Genomic DNA, 7,299 nt, shown 5'->3' on the forward strand with positions numbered 1-7,299 from the left:
AATGTCACAATAGGAATATTTTAACAAAGGACAAGGAAATTTAAGCATGAATTGCGCTGCAAATACAGAAGCTTTGGCAGAAACTTTATCACCCTAATAGTACAATGAACTCACTATTTTTCGGCATTAATCATAAAATATCGAGTCGTTTTTAACGGTAATCATTTTCCTGAGTTACTAAAAGTAATTTTTTTTTGGGATATCCAAGCAGCACACAAACCGTTTCCATGTTTACATTCACTTGTTTTTGCATTAATAAACTTCTCAATGCATTTAATGATCAAAATAATCCCTCACGATGCTGAAACCGGATATCTTGCCGATATGTGAAGGAAAATGAACAAATAAACGAGAAATTTCGAAACATTTAATTAAAACCGCACTTCTCTGGCTGCCGCGGTTCTTGAGCTAAGAGTGGAATTTGATCAATAAACAAAATCCATAGTTAAAGCGTATTAAGTAATTCTTGGTAGATAAGTGTATTTAGTGGCTCAAATTTATACTGAAGTCCGTCATTTTAAGTTTAAACTGAAAAATTATGAAAAAATTTTATTGCTAATTTCCATTTCCAATATACTATATTTCGATATATATTGGTTATTTTGATGACGACATCTTTGATTACTTTCGATTACCGACTAATAATAACTTTGTGAAAAAATGTGCAGTTATTTTACCCTAATTCAAGCTAGCGTATGAATACATAATTTATTTATACCTTCAAGCATAGTAATACCTAATGTTTTAATACTTAATAATTTTCGGTATTTAACTCGTTAAAATTTTCACGATAATTTTAACAGTTCCAAAGTAAGTTTTCCTGCAAATATTTGTCTTAAAAGGGCCGTTTAAAGTACTTATGTTTCTCTAAATAATACCATGCTGCTAAGAAAAAGCATTATTCCGTCAAGCATTGCCATAAACTTAATAACAAGGGGTTCTCTATAGAATTAGAGCATTGATTTTTCATCATAATGTTTTCTATAGTCCTTCGTTAACCATCCTTTGATCGGCTGTCAAGAACACTTCCTTATAAGTCAAATTTCATTCGTACTCACAACTGTTGACTTTTTTCCCCGTATTCACTTTGACCTCGGAAAATTCTTCTGGTTTCTGCCAGAATTGCCTATTTTTCTTTTTCTTATGCTCATTTGGATAGCAAATTGAGTTACTAGAAATCCATTTTAGTTGCGCTTCCATTTTGGGACACCGTAGGACTCAAAATTGCTCCACACAACCAGATTTCGAATCACCAGTAAGCGAAAATTAATACCTTAGATAAGAAACAGAATTGAAACGCTCACATAACTAAAAAGCCTTGCATACAAACTAAACAGGATACAAAGGATGTTTCCAAGAATAGGGCGTCGATATCAAGCCCACCCCTATGAGCACCCATTCAAGCAAGAATACCAGCTCTCCATTACAGAGAACGTTTCCTATCTCACTCTCGCCACGCTCCATCCATTGTAGACCAAGTTTTCCCATACACACTCATTTCCTGGCTATCAGCCGTGAACCCTATGTTGGCTCTACGTATAACGTACACTCTTCATTAAGTAATGAGTGCACCGGAATAGAAGTACAAATTTCCAGAGTTTTTATTAATGAAAAAAAATACAATTTTATTCCGTAATTTTTAATTTTGTCGTAAAACGCCTTTACACATTTTTACACTAATCAAAATAATATGAACTAAAAATATCATGTCTCCTTAATTATAAGTTAAAGCTTATCAATCGCTTTTATGCTCGTTAACTACGCTAAATCCTTTATGCTTTCCAACTGAATTTGATGGAGATGATACTGAAAGCTTGTTGAGGATATTATATTTTACTCAAATAATGTACCATATGTACATCCACTTTCATAATGCCTCACATAATATTGGTTAGCATGTAAATATAAGGCAAACCTCCCAACAATGAAAAATCTAGCAAAATAAGTATATAGTCACATTTGTACAAGTATATTACTCCTCATAGGAAATCCTCTGCCATAAAACACTGTTATAAAATTTAAATAATAATATTTTTTCTGATTTATCTTGCGTAAATCTTACTCGTTTGATGAGTAAAATTTGAGAATTTGATAAATGTCATTGTTCCGTAATAGCAAAAATTAGAATTTTTAAAAAATTGTTAATGATGGACAAATTTATTTTAATTGGTAATTAAGTATTGATGGTAGTTTTGAATGACAAAAAACCGCTAAACCTTAAAACCATTGCTCCCCTATGATACATAACAAGACAAACCTTGACAACACACTAGTAAATACCCTTATTCGATTACGAATATTGTCTATAACCCTTCATTCCGTCCAACATGCCTATCTTTTTGGCTCCCCTTCCTCGCCTGCCTAACCTCCTCCCCTCTATCAGTCTTCAACATCCCATCGCCAATCAATCATTAAACACAATTTCTATGATAAGGAAAAATCTTTTTTACCTCGGCTTACAATTCAAGACTGTTTATTACATTTGAACAGAACGACATTGAAACCCAAAGTTAGTTTGTCAAGAAAAATTAATCGCAATAAAGGGAGCCGATGGGAAATGAACAGAATAAATAGACAAGCCCCTCATTTTTTACGCCAACTTGAGTTTATGATTCTGACTGACTTATTTCTATGATTATAGCGTTACATATGAAATTGTGTGTTTTTTTTCATTATACGAAACAAACTATGTTGAGGTCCACTCAATTTTGGTTTATCTGATTGCGCGGTACCAGAAATTGCGGTTTCGGGTACCTTTACCCTGAAACCCGGGCCAAAAGTGGAAAGTAGAGCTTCTAGAGCATACAGAAGTTCCGGTCCAACTGCCGATTGATTTAAAATATGATCAGACTAGAGCCAGTGAAACAGAGAGCCTTTTATTTATAAATTTATTCTCAAAAAAAATGAGTTGAAAAACTATAAATTACCTAGAATCCTAACGGTGCAGTGGGTGAATATCTCCCAATTAATCGAGCCTTCGCTAGTATAAGTGAATGTCTCCCAATTAAGATACATTTACGATCAGGAGTAAACGCATTAAATGGATCAACCGGTACTTCGACCGAGAATAAATCCCATTTATATGAGCCGCTGAGATTCAAATAGAGAATGGAAGTTGTGATTCCATACAGATAGACCTCTAAAAGAACCGAAAACACAATTTTATCTCTTCTTACTGTTATTGGCACTGTTTTCCGACAGGTTTCAATTGGATTCACTCCATCTCTTTCGGTTCTATAAGCACCTTTCATTTGCTTTTAACTTTTTTATCAAACGTTTCTTCTTCTTTCCCTATCTCCTTCAATTTTCATCTCTGTGACTTTTCTTAAGAAACATTTTCGGCTTACTAAACGCCCCAACTAGAATTCGCAGTCAATCGTCCTTTCACCTTTTCAAAATAGCGCTTACTCATACATACCCTCTTTCGTATTGCTTCGGTAAAGCTTTACTTCCAAGTTAACCTACTTTCAAAATACTGAAATTATTTTACTTTCTCAACAGTTATTTCCTGTTATATAGCTATGACAAAGTGTATTTTTTACCTGCTTACTCTTAATACTATTGTCTTTCCTACATTTGTTTTCATCCCGGATTGTTTCCCAAAACTTACGATACCCTACATCATATGCTTTAACTCCTCTACTGATTCTAGCTGTAATTATTGATCATCTTCATATGTGTATTTCACCATCTTTATTCTTTCGGCACTCATCATATTATATCTTGCTTTTTCTAAGGGCATACCTGTAAGCTCTTCAGCGTAAAAATTGAAGAGAGTTGATCGTTTAAATGAATATACTTTGTAACTTCCACACAATTTTTATTCGTACTACCGGTTTCAACGCAACGGCGTCATCATCAGGTACCTGATGATGATGCCGTTGCGTTGAAACCGGTAGTACGAATAAAAATTGTGTGGAAGTTACAAAGTATATTCATTTAAACGAACATGAACCTCCACAAAGTTGAGCCCGAGACCATAGAATTCAAGAGAGTTGATGACAGACATCATACCTGTCTGACACCCCTTCTCAAACTCATTTTAATCGCAAATTCTAGTTAACTGTCAAATACTTCCCCTAATGGAAAAGAAACATATATGTATGCAGGTCTCACATTTTTTTGCCTATCATCCTCAGACACTTTATTTAATCTCGTGTTCCTTTACCATTTTTAATCCGAACTTGTTTTCGCTCGAAATCTCTTCAATTTTCCTTTTTAATCTCCAAATTAAAGAGTCCTATCAAATATTTTGTAAAATTAAGGATATAATGATTATCATTAAACCTTTACATTTTTTGGTAATGGTAGTAAACTTGTCTTACGCACTGTTACGCTAAGCAACTGTCCAAGCCAAACGCCTGAGGAACACATCCTTTTAAATAGCCTCCTCAATCTGACCAATACGTTTAATTCTAATATATTGGTGGTGGTACTTCACTGAAAAACATTTTTTTTCTCAGAGATCTTGAACTACCTCATCTAATTCACATCTTACTCATCAGCACGCTCTAATTTCTCTTCCAGCACTAGCATTGTATGGTCTTCCTGTTAATCACATAATACCTCTACGTACTTTATACGAGAACATATTTTCCTTATTCTTTTAGATTCAAGACATTTCTTTCTGTTTTTATTTAAAATCCCCGTTGCCTAATTTTTCATTTTTTCATTGTAAGAGCCCTGGCTATTTTTAAATACATTTATAGATGATCCCTGTTTTCCCAGTTCTATCTCCACGTTTCATTCTAAGAGACAGCCCTCTCCAGCCAAATTATTTAACCACCTTAATCCATTGTTAAAACTCCCTTACTGTCTTCTTCCGTCCTCTTACATCCTCAACATAGAGTAAAGGAAACATGACTTTGACTGCATGATAAAGTAATGTTCATATTCTCTAAATTGGTTTTACCTATTGAAAACTCTCGACTCAAAATGATTGCTTCAGAAACTTACAACGTTCTTTAGAGATAACAGTCAAGGTTTTATTCCCACATACCATTATCAGCAAGAGCACATGAGATCAGATACAACGGTGCGATGTCATCTAGAAACTGCTACATACCTGCAAAAGAAAGAAACACAGTAAAATGAATAAACTTGAAATGAAAGAAAATTATTCTAAGTGCGCCACAAACAGTGCGGCATGGTCAAATTTCGCACGAAAAGCATCAGACTTGATTCGTTAACTACTTTAATAAAACATTTTTAATGAAGGTACGTATGTATGAGACAGAAGAAGTATGGACAAAAAATTGAAAACACTAGAGAATAAAATCAAATGTTATACTAGGATGTGATTCACCAAAGAGATCGGTATTTCTTTTTTATACTTTGCCATTTTTTTTAGTTTTATTTTATGAAACCCATTTTATACCTGCGGCGAGTTGATATTCCATATTACCTATGATTAATATATCGTACATCATAGGGGCATTGACAGTTTCAATTTAATGCGATTTCGTTCAACTTTTAGCTTTTTTTAAGTAAATCTTTCCATCAACATATTACCTATGTATCATTACTTTGTTTAAATTCTCTCGATTGATCTCCTCTGTCTTTTATTTATTTTCAAAAGTAAATTTCATTTTATTGAGGAGCTCCGTTCGATATCTGTATACTGAGGGCTTTCATTTCTAAAAAATGAAATTTGCAAAATTATCCTTCGAACCAAAGGAAAATAATTGGAGTCCACGTAGTAGTAATAGTAGTAGTATTTGGGGGAGGCGACCGACAGCTGAGGTCATTTGCGCCATAGGGGATGGACAAGGAAGGATTAAGGGTGGAGAGAAACCCGGCGTCGGCATTAGCCTACTCTTTGCGAAAGGTGCCAAGGAGTCCGCAGCTTAACGTCCCATCCGACGGACGGCATACTCACTCTAAGTGCCCTCCACAAAGCACCTTAATTAGGGATCGAGATATCTCTGAAAAATATTCTCTAAAAATTATTCAACACCGCCAGGATTTGAACCCGGCCCTCTTGGTGTGAAGCCAGTACGAAAGCCACCGCGCAATATTGACCGACAAAAACAAGATTGGTTTTCATTCGTATGAAAAAAATACCTCAGTAATGCTTGAAGAATGCTGGAGGATAGCCAACATTATCAGGATTTATAGGCTGAGGTCTGGAATTGGATATTAAAAGAACACATTTTCACCGTAAAATATTGACTTTACTAATGTAAAATCTTTTAATACATTTTTTTATGAACGTCACAGATAAGACGCATCCGTTGAAGAATGTACGCATAAGTGTCATTCGTCCAAATTTATGCAAATTGTAAATATCTGAAATCGAACTATTTTTCTTTCACGTGAAAATTAATGTGCAAATTTTGCCTGTAAAAACAGTCCCACAGAAATTTGTGACGGAGACTGGTATGTACTGTGCACGGTATAAGAGAGCCGGCAATTGGTCGGTGCATCGAAAACACTCGGACGCAGAGCGTAGGGTGATCAAAAAGTGACACTACCTCATTTGATCTGATGGAGACAGCCCGGCATGTCGTTATTTTCCTTCGAATTGATCTTTTTCCTGCAACGCTTCTCCAGGAGTCATTGGCCGTAATTGCTGGCTTGAATGTAGCTATTGGATTTTAGACATTTAAATGCCTCTTATTTCATTTATACTTCATGCTTCGCACTTATATATTTTACGAATATTTTCAGGCATTTGTCTTTTATTCGAGAGTTTTGATGCCTCAGATATTAAAGCCTCTGGCTACAGAAGTTCGGGCCTTGGTTTGACAAATGGGACAATGCATTTTGACCTCACAGCTAAGGCTCCCGTGTCATTTTCTTTGCGCTTGGATTTAGTGAGAAGTTGCAGGCGTTAAAACAAAATACAGTTCCTCCCACCCTGAGCCCATGAATTTTGCATTCCATGCCGCATGGCTTAGTTTGAGATCAGCTATACCACCATCAGCTATGCAACATCAAATTATATAATAATCAAATATAAAATAATATATAAAATCAAAATTATGGTTCATTGTAATGACACTCGAACTAGCTTATAAAATTGAGTCCTTTAGTTGGTATATAATATTTCTTACTCCAAAATTAGAGTGATCCCTGTTACACTTTAGAAAGGGTAAGGAAAAAAATAGTGGGAATGTCCCTTGAGTAAAGACCTTTAATAAAATAACGCCGAGGGGTGAGTCTAAAGAAAATGGCATTCAAAAACGTGGCAAGGTGGGCAGGGTGGTTTAATGGACAGTGAGGGAGAGGATAATTTAATAGAACGCCTTAAGAGAAGCAGCGATTTCTCTTTTTCCATCTGCAATGCGAGACTCCAGG

This window comes from Hetaerina americana, unplaced genomic scaffold (genome assembly GCF_022747635.1).
Source record: "Hetaerina americana unplaced genomic scaffold, ioHetAmer1.1.p SCAF_8, whole genome shotgun sequence".
Taxonomy (NCBI): Eukaryota; Metazoa; Arthropoda; class Insecta; order Odonata; family Calopterygidae; genus Hetaerina; species Hetaerina americana.